Below are 12,477 nucleotides of genomic sequence, written 5' to 3'. Positions count from 1 at the left end.
GCCACACACACACAGACACGACCTTTAAAAAAGAAATCTTCCCTAAGTTTCCCAAGCTCCAAGCCTGAAACGTACACAGAGACCCACCAAAGACTCTCAGATCCGCCCCCAAAGTCATTCAGGGATTCCCGGGTAGGAAAAAAAATGGAGCAGAATAAGGCAGCCCCCGCAGCCTCTGCGTCCGGGGTCTGCAGCCTGGTAATGTAATGCAGGGCACTTCATGGGAGAAGGCAGGGGGAAGCAAAGCCGACTTTGCAAGGCGGTACCTGGAGCCGATCCTCGCCGGGCCGCCGATACCCACGCTCCCGGGGCGGGCGGGGGTTTCGGAGGGGGCACTCCCTCGCGCTCGCGCTCGCCCCTCGCGTTCTGCAATTTGGCCGCCGTCGCTGCAAGAACCGTTTTTAAATTTCCCTCTCTGGAGCTGTCCAGCTCAGAGCATGCGCAGTAGCCGTGCGGGGGGTCTTTTTCCCCTAGGGTCAGTTACAGGGCAGGGTCAAGGGGATTGCTGAGGGCGTTTCCCAGCAGCAGCAGCGAGCCTAGCACGCCCCGGGAATCCACGTGGGGTGGGGCGCAGGCATAGGGAAACCCCGCTTCAAACTTTGCCCACGGTGGCAGCAACTGCAAATCCGCGAGCCTGCATTAAGGATCAGTGGGACGGTGATTTAGGCCAAAAGAATTAAGGATACTGGGTGCATTAACACTTGCAATTCGTCACTGCCCATCGGAAAAGGAGGTGGGTGGGTGGTGAGATTTGCTGCAACCCCTTCTCTCTCCTAGAGGGGAGAACGGGCCAGGAGACCGAGTCGGGGCCCCAGGTAGACGCGGATTCCGGCCACCTGTCCCTTTAAGAAAGTTGCGCCCGCGCGCGCTGGCTCGGGGCGGGAGGGGGACCGCGGGGCCGGGAGCGCTCGCGCTGGGCGCCTCCACCTGCTGGGGCCGCTAAGGGGGGGCCGGACTGAGGGCTGCGACCGGGCTCGGGGGGCGCCCCGGGTCTGCGCGCTGCGCCCCCTGGCCTGCGAGGAGAGTGAGTCGGCCCTGAACCAGCGCCGCGGGGCCCGGCGGCGTCCCGGGCCGGCCGCTGCGGTAGAGGCTGCGGTGCTCGGGGTCCGGAGCCGCGATCCGAGCCAGCCGAGCCGTTGGGGGCTGCGGCCCGCCGGTGCGCCCGCGCTTCCGCCTTCCCGGCCGCAGGGCCCGCGCGGCCGGGCGCTCCGCCCTGCCCGGCAGTCGCCGCGGGAAAGGTGGCGCGGACCGCGGGCGGCGGGCGGGGCCGAGCGCGCACAAAGGTCTCCCCAGTCCCCTTGGAAGGCTTGATTAGTTTGGGCCCCTAAGAAAGTTTGCGCTTCCGGCCCCCTCGCTCTTGAGCCTCTGTTGGAATAATATGCCGTGCTCACAACAAAAATACCATAGTCTTTATTTACTTATTTCTGCCGCCTTGTTTATTCTTCACACCAGCACCTTAGGAGCTGGGATGGCCCCCTTTTTGCCGATGGAGAAATTGAAGCTCTGAGCCATAGGGCGAAGGGTGCTCGGTCAGGAAGTGGCTGAGGGGAGAGGGACTCGAACCGACGTTACTGCTCCTGCGCCTGCTGTGGACACCTGGCTCCCAGCATCCAAGGCTTCTAGAGTTTTAGAAGCCTGTCCTCACGTTTGTATCCCCTAGCGTGCAAGGGAACGTGTCTCCGTATCTGGGGCGGGGAAGCCTTTTTAGCCCGTGTTTAAGTCTGGCGGTAGCTGGGGCTCCCTGGGCTGAATATACCTGGATTTCATTTGTCATTCAGGTGGGCTGTGCCCTTGGCGCTGCTCCATGTCCTGGTTTTCTTGTAGCACCTGGGCGCCCTTACTCCTTTCTTCTTGGCCTGCAGTAAATAGATCAGCTTGCAGGGGTGGGGTGAGGGAAGTAATTTACAGATGTTAGTTAAGGTCATGGTCATGAAACTTTCTCAGTTTTCATCTCTCTCCGACCTGCATGTATTTAAATTTGTATTTTGGTCCATTATAAAGGTAGTTTACAATGCTTCGAATGTCCCTGAGTGACCGAGAATTAATTCACCGGTATAGCCGTACAAATTCAAAGCATTTGGGTTTATTTCTTTTAATCTTTAATGGAGTTGTAAGTAAATGCGGTGACTTGACAACCTCCTTTTGAAGTAACAGCCCTTTTCATCACGGGATCATTTTGTATCTTTAGAGTGGTATGGGAAGAAAGTCTGCCCTCTGAAAGCTGATGGAGTCCGTAAAGCTTTCAAAATAAAAGGCATTCTGTCTGTGAGTTCTGTAGACACATGCACTATGGAAAAGAAGAGTAAGGACCCTTCATTAAAAAACGATAATAAAAAAAAGAGATCCAGGATGTTCCAGGCAGCCCTCAAAAGCCCCCTTTTCCATGCGAACTTCTCTGCATGCATTTTTGGTTGGTAAGTATGATCATTTCACTAAAGATTGAGCTTTGGGGTGCTTTGCTTCAGGGTTGGGTGGTGAAAACATTGCTACTCAAACATCTTCTGTTAGTTATTCAGAAAACCCAGCTATCTTAGCAGAAACACTTCTTTTCTAGATTAATGTATTTTCCCCCTTTTATTAATGTATGGTGTTCTCAAGCCTGCTGAATCATAAGTCACCTGGGGTGAAATCAGAAGCATAAAAGGGAAGAGCTGAGAATCCTCACTTATTTACTTACTTATTTCTCATTCATTTTTGAGCATGTTGGTTGTGCAGGAATAACTGGTTCAGAGGTAGATACACTAATCCCTTTTCAAAGGTGGATTGATCAAAGCAGTCAATCATATTTAAAAGACTTTTCAGCAAAAAACACGGCAAAGTAAGAAAATACAAACCCTGAAATATTGTCTGGCAAATAACACTTTCCTAGTAGGAACTGACAGGTGAAGTTACTAATCCACGATTAGGAAAACATAGCAATCACTGTGAGAGTAATTAATAAAAAGGAACTAGATGCAATGATAAATCATCTTCCAGAAATCTCCCAGTTGTCAACGTAAGACACATCCAAACCTGTAGAAAATTTTTATGAGTTTATTTGAGCCAAATTGATGGCAATTGCTGGGAGGCAAGATGGCAAACACTCCACTGAGACCCATATTTATTTCACAAGCGTCTCAGGTGATTCTAGGATCAAGTAAGTGTGGGCACCTGTACCAGGTGATCTTACTGAGGTAAAGACAGCTGACACCCATGTTTCTTTTTTAAATTAAAGAAGGTGAAGTTCATCTGGTTCCATAGCTAAATAGCACCTTAGCAGTTGCTTCTAGAAAGGGAGAGACTCAGATTAGCCCTGGTTTTGTAGAAGTAGCTGCTTGCCTGCTAGCAAGATTTCCACAAGGCTGAGTGGAAACACAGGTCTCCAGCCGCTGCCAAAGGAAGCAAAAGCAGTAAGTATATGGCTTTTCTGTTTACTCTGTGATTTGATGTAGTAGAAAATGCTCGAATCTGGGCCTGTGTTTCTGAAGTTTTGAGAGCTGAGCAGTAGTTATCTGCCTGGTCTGTTCAGAGCTGGGGTACTGTGGCTTTGTAAGAAATATTTGTTTACGGTGTTGAGGATGAGCTTAAAACAACTCAGTTGTAAGTGGGAGGACCCGTTCCTCGTATGCACTGTGTAGGCACAGTGTTTGTATTGGAAGAATAAAAACTATTATACTAACTTAGCAACTTTCAAGCAGGTATATTTGATAAGAAGCTCAATTTCACCAGAGGCCAGAACCGTTTCTTCTTTTTCCTGAGTTCCCGACTTGTGCTTTGCTTATTGTTCCAATATTCTGGCAATGAGGCGGGAAAGGGAGTGTGGTCAGGAGTATATGATTTGTAGCAATAAACAAACAGCTCTCTTTCTCCTACTCTGACCACTGGCTGGCATAGTGGACTGAAAGGCCATGTTTATGAAGCAGAAAGATCAAAGTGCTTTTTCATGTATGATTTATTCTAGAACACCACAGCCCCCCTGGCTGTGTCTGGCATATAGATCTTCTGTAGATTAACAGGCTTAAAAAAACTTTTTTTCTTGCTTTGTCAATTGCTAAAAATCGGTGAAGTGGCATTTTCTTATAAGAAAGTCCTCAACAGAAAGTTTACCCAGTATTCACTCCCCAAGGTTCACGCCACCTCTGAAAATAATTCCTGATGCTGGTTTCATAAGCTGTAAGGATCGGAAACACCGTAAAGCCACTGTGTGGTGTCGGACACAGCTTCTGGAGATGGGAGCACAGAATTTGTCTTTCTCCTGTGGGAGAACATGAAAGGATCCTGGCCACTGATCGCCTTTGCTCCTGTGAGCATGACTGATAAGTGTATTATGGTTCTCTTTGGGAGCGCGTCTGTAGAGGAACTGCCACTGATAATTGCCCTACATCTTATTTAATAAAAGGATGCTAAACCCTGGGATGTCACCAAGGAGGGACTGCTATCATGTTTTTGATTCTTGATATCCTGCTTCTGCCCACATCCAGTTCAAACACTGTCTTGTCCTCAGAAAGGTGGGTAATAGGCTAATAAAATTAAACACGAGTGTGCACCTGGCAAGTTGCAGGAGCTTTTGTTTTTTTCCAAATTGTCTTTCTCTGTCCATTCATAGTAAACTCATTTAGTTGTCAGTTTTGGCAATATGTCCAGGCATTTCTTTATGAAAAAGTTGTTTCTTCTTTTGAGGATTTTTTTTTTTTTTTTGAGTATAAGAAAAATAAAAACCAGCGGCTTAATTTGGTCTGTGACTCCACAAAACAGAATTAAGATCACCAGGTTGCAGATTCCAGGGCTTATTCTAGGCAATATAAGGAACACCTTACTAGCAATTAGAACGAACCGGTCTGGCCTGTCTCCTCTGATGGTAGAAAGTACCTTTGACCTGGCTGAGAAGCAGCACAGGTGCAGGGGGATTCCCAAACCAGAGACAAGTTGGATTCCACCTGTGAAGCCCACCCAGTGCCGGAATTCCACGGTACTATTCTACAGCTCATCCTTGGACTTCAATGCCAAGTCCATGTATATAAACAGCAAGTTCTCTTTTAAAAACTTTTACATTTTAATTACACTTGAAATTCAATATTATTTTAAATTAGTTTCAGGTGTAAAACATAGCAATTAGATATTTACATAATTTACGAAGTGATTCTCCGCCTCTAAATTCTAGTAACCTGGCATCAGGCATAGTTATTACAATACGATTGACTATATGCCCTGGGCTGCACTTTACACCCCTTGAATATTCTGTAACTACCAATTCGTGCTTCTTAACCCCTTCGCCTTTTTCGCCCAGCCCCCAGCTCCCTCCCGTCTGACAGCCATCAGTTTGTTCTCTGCCTCTGAGTCTGTTTGTTTTGCCTGTTCATTTGTTTTGTTCTTCAGATTCCACATATGATTGAAATCACATATTTGTGTTTCTCTGACTTATTTCACTTAGCATGATGCCCTCTAGGTTCATCCATGCAGTCACAAATGGTAAGATTTCATTCTTTTTTTATGGCCAAGTAATATTCCATTATATATATGATATATATCACATCTTCTTTATCCTCTCATTTATTGATGGACACTTGGGATGCTTCTATATCTTGGCTATTGTAAACAATGCTGCAATGAACACAGAGCTGCATATATCTTTCTGAGTTAGCGTTATGGATTTCTTTGGACATATACCCAGAAGTGGAATTGTTGGGTCATAAGATAGCTCTAGTTTTAATTTTTGGAGGATCCTCTGTCCTGTGCTCCACAGCAGCTGCACCAGTTCTTCAGTGTCTTGAAGTGTGGTGACAGACGGTGGGAGGAAGGCTTCATGGTAGCTCAGCTGGGAGGCCAGCCAGGGTTAAGCCTCAGTGTCCCCATCCCGCCCTGCCCCCCGGCGTTGCTCTCCTCGGCTGAGGAGCTTCAGTGAGTTATTCCCCACACGTCTGCCTTCTCGACTCTAGAAAAGGCATAAATAACAACCTGCATCTTTCAGGGCTGAGTGAGGCAGGGAGGGAGCCCCACCGAGAGCTGAGTTCCAGGTGCTTTTGTGTTTCTAAAGGCTCTTCTCATTGTTCTGTAGGCAGAGTCTCCTGGAGAGAACAAAGAATCAATCCAGTTACTTTGGGAAGCGGTCCCAGCTTTTTAAACCAATAGAGTCTGGGTTTACCGAACAGTTCTCTAGTCATCGGGTAGGTGTGCGCTAGCCTTTTCCTGGCGTCCAGGGAGAGGTTAGCTTATGCTCCCCCAAGGCAGTGCCATTTTAGGTGTAAACACTATTCAAGGTCCTTACCTTCTGCCCCAACCCACAGTTTTTCTTAATCTAAACCTTGCGTTTCTTTGATCCACCAGGAAGTGCCATTCAGCAATCACCGTTTGTCTCGCCCCTGAACTCTGGCATTGATTTAATCTGGCTACTATATGTACAGGCATCCCTATTGCGTGTTGCTTCTCCATGCCTCACAGATGTTGCATGTTTTACACATTGAAGGCAGGACTCTTCACCAGCAAAAAGATTACGTCTGGCTTCGTGCAGAGCATATTGTTCCAGCACAATTTATAATTCCACATCTGAGCTGAGTCTACATTATTAAACAGAACAATGACTATTTCATACTCTGCTTTCCTTGTATGTCTTTTTCTTTTTTTTTAATTCAGAGAGAGAGATTTGTTCTACTTATTTATGTATTCACTGGTTGCTTCTTGTACGTGCTCTGACAGGGGATTGACGCTGCAATCTTGGCAGATCAGGATGATGCTCTAACCAACTGATCTACTTGGCCAGAGCCTTTTTTCTATTGGTTTCTATCAGAAACCCAGAACCAGGGGCCTGCAGGCCGTACACAGCCACAGACAGGCTTTGTTTGGCTCAAGGTCTTAAACAAACAAATACCTTGACTTAGAAACCAGCATTAAAAAAAAAATCCTTCAAACTTGGATTTCCACCTTTTTTCAAAAAATGTAAGAAGTTGCCCACAGTAGATCCCTGAGGCAGCCATCAGCTGGGACTGCATGCAGCTGCCCCATTGGAGGGCTGGTCCTGGGCTCTCCCTTTTGCCCCGGGACCCACCCCTCCTTATCACCCAGTCCCAGTGCCTTGGTCTCTACCGATTTGTCTTTGACCGTGTTTTTCATTGGCCTTTGAGTGAAGACAGAAGTAAAGTGAAGTAAAGTTCTTATGCTGATGGTGCTATCAAAACCTCAGAAAGATTGTCAGGAGGTAATAAAAATCTCCTTTTGGACAATTGACCCTGCTCAACAGGGTGCTAAGTGCTTTGGACCTCTTGCCCTGTTCTCCTTCCCGCACTCTGAGGCTGGTGTCACTGTCCCCGTGGGAGAGGGGCAGAGACAACTCTGATGTGGCTCCCTTGCTCTTTCTACCTGGTGGTGTCGGGGGGTGGGGAAGAGCGGTGTGGGGGGCCCCTCCCTCCTGCTTCTCTGCTCTGAGTGGTTTCAGATGGGCAGGCAGGACACCTTCAGCATCTTTTTTTATGAACCATAGCTTGGGACAAGGTAGGTCACGCTGGTAAGGACACAGCTGTATTCCAAGGGATTGCTGCCTCCCGCGCTGGCCTTATAGAAGTCACACGTTTAGTTCCTGGGGTAGATTATAATTTTAAAAGTGGAGTCGAACAAACTGGCTTGCGTAGACCCCTTTAAAACCCTAAGTAACTGGATCTAACATCTCAACCCTCTGATCCATCAATAGGAGCATTTGAACCCACCATAAAAAGTTTGGGAAAGTAAAATTGCTGTATTTGTTTTCATCTAATAGTAAGGCTTCATTCTTCATAAAGGAGACAGAAACGTCTTAGTGCTTAGTATCCTTCATTATGGTTGGAATTGCTTTCAAGTAAGAATACTCTTTTGGGCATTATGTTTTGAAATCCATAGTCCTAACTTTTGATTATAGTGATACCATTTGTGTCATAAACGGATACCATGTGTGTCATAAACTAAAACATGTGACAAGAAAAATTTCTGAGATGCTCTAAATCCCAGTGGTTGGCCTGGCTGGGTAGCTTAGTTGCTTAGAGTGTCTTCCAATGCAACAAGGTTGCGGGTTCAATCCCTGGTCAGGACACATACAAGAATTAACTAATGCATAAATAGGTGGAACAACACATTCATGTCTCTCTCTTTCTCTCTCAAATCAATAAATTAAAAAAAAAAAATTAAAATTCCAATGGCTGGAGAGTGAAAGAGACAGAACAGCCTGTTAGTAGCCGTGGACCAGCTCTGTCTGACAAAAGACCACTTGCATTCCTCTAAGTCTGTTGGAATTTAGGATTAACTTCCAGGTGGCTACTTCCGTGATTCCAAAAGAGAACAGCCAGGCGTCCTGGGACCCCAGAAGCCGTCCCCATCCCCACCCCAGGAGCCTCCGCTTTTATTGGCACATGGATTTTCCAAGCTGCTGCTCACAGCTAATTCACAGAAGCGGACACTTCTTCTTTGCTGACTCTGTGCCTGTCCCAGACCCGGCCCCACTTCACCTTCTCCCACCCACTTTGTCTATAGCTAAGGCGAATTTTTTCAGAACGGCTTACATCCCCTGCCCCCCACCCCGCCACTACCTGATGTACAAAAGTTCTCAGCAATTCCAGGATGACACTCAGTTTTTTACGTAGCCATGTTGCTGGTGGTTTGGGCTTCATGCCCTAGGACCTGGATTTTTCATGCCTTTCTTTTAAAGAGAGATTTTTAGCTGTGGAAGTTGATTTTTGTGTAACACGTGAAAAAGAGGAGTGCCTTATGATAAGGAATAAATTCTTTGCATGCTTCAAGCCAGCACAGACTGGTTTTGGGGGCTCCTCATTTGTCCACACAGACACACACACACCAAAAAAAGAAAAAGAAACGCCTTTAACAGTTCTTCGCGCAACAAAGAATCCGAACTCAGATTTTTCACTGCAAGCAGCTTTATCCTGCAAATCCCAACCAACCCACCAACGCTGAGTGGTTTTAAAACCGCTCAGAGAACTCCGTTTTATCACTATTGCCCTTTCAGATCCTGTTCCCCAGTAACAAAAAGGAACTTATTTGCTTACTAAGACCCTTCCCAAGGTTCTGGACTGTTTTTCTTTTTTTTCCTGTAGAACAGTGATACAAACTTATTGCGGTATAACATTCCCTGGCCACTTCCTCTTTGCAAGGTAACAGTCCTGACTGTTTGTTTTAGAAATGGTAATGTTGTATCATTGTAACAAATTATCCTTAAAAATCATTCAGTGTGAAATTGCAGATTAATCCTATAGGGACCGGGTATTAACAATCACCCAGCCTTTGGAGCATACAGATGGTGAATCTGGGCCTCACAATAGGAACAATCCCTGATTACATGCCTCGGTGTAACGGACAAAAAGACCTCCCCAACTTCAGCTGGAGAATACAGTGGAGGTCCTAGCGCCTGACTTGTTTGGGACGCTCCGGTCCCTAAGAATGCCTACATTTCATCCCCTACCGTATGTGAGACCCTGCGTTGCCTTCTGTGCGCTTTGAAACCTACCAAGGGGATATACAGGAGTGTCCTCTCAGTGTACTTAGCTTAACCCTTCCAAACCCCATGAGAATTGGTTTCCAAGAGCAACTTCACAGTGGCGCAGGCCGTGGGCATGTGGCAGATGTGCCCAGTGGAGAGAGCTCATTCTCAAAACCAGTATCTGCTCTTCACTAATCACCAGGAAGAAAGTTATTCGCTGGACTGGGCGCTGGAGAGGGCTCTACGAATTAGAAATTAATTTGCACCCGAACTGAAAAGTACAATGCCCCTGATTCTGAAACTGTCATTCCTGGAAGCCACAGACTGAAAACGCCATCACATGCTTGACTTTGAGTATGAAGATGGTGCACTCGCACTCAAAGCCTCGGATACGGACCATGTTACAGCAAGTGGGCAGCAGGTGTGTGCCCGGCACTCTGAACTAAGCAAATACGGCTTTTCTTTCGCTACTTTCAAATAATTGTTCACTGAAATTTTAAGTCAAAGAATAACCACTTCAATGGTCATTTAGATTTATGTGCAACTTCTGGGTGCATCCAAAGATCTTCCCCTGAATCAACGGCTTGATTTGAGAGGGAAAGGTGAGACTAAGTTGTCTCAAAAGAGAACCAAAGAGCTGGGCTGTTTCAAAGAATTAACACAATTGCCTTGGCTTTTTAGGGCATGTTTCTCAAAAGCAAAACAATGTTATCTAACTAAACTGTTTATTTTAAATATTCCTTTGCCAAACACTGTTTTGTCATAGAGCTCATGAAAGTACAAGTGACAGGTCTGTGTTTGATGGCAGAAACTGTCGCTTTAGGCGTTTGCACTCCGCCCTGGTTTTGCCTTTCCTAAATCCAGGGATTTGTGGCAGTGATGGGCCAGCTGAGTGATAACGACCATGTCCTCTCTATTGGACCAGCTAATTTCCCTCTGAGAAGGGCTTTACTGTCCTGTCTTCAGGGGACACTTGTAAGCCTTTCAGGATTATTCTAGAGGTGGTTCTTGACTGGTCCTTATTTCTGCCTTGTCCCTCAGGTGTTGGGATGTATATATATACCCATTCAATGCGTGTGAGTTTCTATTTTGAAAGATGAAAAAGTTCTGGTGATCTGTTGTGTAACGATGTGAACACACTTAACACTACTGAATAGGACATTTCAAAATGTTAAGATGGTAAATTTTATGTTGTGGGTTTTTTTGTTTTTGTTTTTTTTGCCAGAATTAAGTTTTTTTTTTCCTTTAATCAAGGAAATGAATATAGCAATTATACAAATTATGAAAACCTTTGCTTACTGTGAAAAAGGCACACGAACAATAAATTGTTTTTTTATTAAGAGAAAAAAGATAATGGCACACGGGTTCCCTTTTCTCCATGTTTTAACCAGCGCTTATTGTCTCTCTCTTTTTGGTAAGAGACATCCCTACAGGTGTGAGGTGATATCTCACTGTGGTTTTGGTTTGCATTTCCCTGGTGGTTCATGAGATAGAACATCTTTTCATCTACCTGTTGGTCATCTGTACAACTTCTTTGGAAAAAGGCTTATTCAGGTCCTTTGCCTTTATGATTTGATTGATTGATTGATTGCTATGAAGTTACGAGTTCCTTGCGTATTTTGGATGTTAACCCCTTTTCAGATCTATGGTTCGCAAATATTTTCTCCCATTGCGTAGGTTGCCTTTTCATTTCGTGGATGGTTTCCTTTGCTGTACAGAAGCTTTTTAGTTCGATGTGGTCTGACTTGTTTATTTTTGCACTTGGGACCTTTGCTTTTGGTGTCAAATCCAAAAAATCATTGCTAAGACCAAAGTCAAGCCTCCCCCCAACCCCAGGAATTTTATGGTTTCACATCTTAGGTTCCAATTTTTTATCTATTTTAAGTTGATTTTGTGTATGGGCAAGATAATGGTCCAGTTTCATTTCTTCCTCCATTCCTCCCTTCCTTTCTTTCCTCTTTTTGCACACGACTGTCCAGTTTTCTCAGCACTATTTATTGAAGACACTACCCTTTCCTGTTGTATATTCTTGTCTCCTTTGGCATACATTCATTGGCTCCTTTGTTGTAAGTTATTATATGCGTGAGTTTGTGTCCGAGCTCTCTGTTCTGTCCCACTGATGTACGTGTCTGTTTTTATGCCGGTGTCATGCTTATTTGGTCACCGCGGCTTTGTAATGCTGTTTGGAACCAGGGAGCGTGAGCCTTCCAGCTTTGTTTTTCTTTCTCAATATTGCTTTGGCTATTTGAGGTCTTTTGTGGATCCACACAAATTTTAGGGTTGTTTTTTATATGTCTGTGAAAAATGCCATTGGGATTTTGATAGGGGTTCTCTTGAATCTCTAGATTGCTTTAGGTAGTCTGGAGATTTTAACAATATTAATTCTTCCAATCCACGGGTATGGAATATCTTTCCACTTATCTGTGTCATCTTCAATTTCTTTCGTCAGTGTCATATTTTTCAGTGCACAGACCTTTCACCTCCTTGGCTAGATTTATTATTTTATTCTCTTGATGCAGTTGTAAATGGGATTGATTTTTAATTTCTTTTTCTGATAGATCATTGTTGAAAAACTTAGAGAAAAGTTAAAAAATTTTTAAACTCATTTTATTTTTAATTTATTGCTTTCAGAGAGAGAGAGAGAGAGTGAGAAATGTGTGGTTCTACTTATTTATATATTCATTGGTTAATTCGTATATGTGCCCTGACCTGGGATTGAACCTGTAGCCTTAGTGTATGAGGATGATGCTCTAATCAACGGAGCTACACAGCCAGAGCTTAAATTTTTTTTTTTAAAGTCTCAAAATAAATGGAGAGAGGTTATTTTTGTGTGTGTGTATGAGTTAATTTTTCAGGGTGGCAAAATATGCGTAACATAAAGTTTGCCATCTTAACCATGTTTAAACATACAGTCTGCAGAATTACGTGCGTCCCCATTGTTGCGGCGATGATCTCCACCATCCGTCTCCGGAGGCTGTTACCTTTCCCACTGAAACTCTGTGCCCATCAAATACTAACCCTCATCCGCCTTTCCTCCCCATTCT

Source organism: Furipterus horrens, unplaced genomic scaffold, assembly GCF_987537825.1.
Source record: "Furipterus horrens unplaced genomic scaffold, mFurHor1.1.pri manual_scaffold_11, whole genome shotgun sequence".
NCBI lineage: Eukaryota > Metazoa > Chordata > Mammalia > Chiroptera > Furipteridae > Furipterus > Furipterus horrens.
This window is presented reverse-complemented; position numbering follows the sequence as displayed.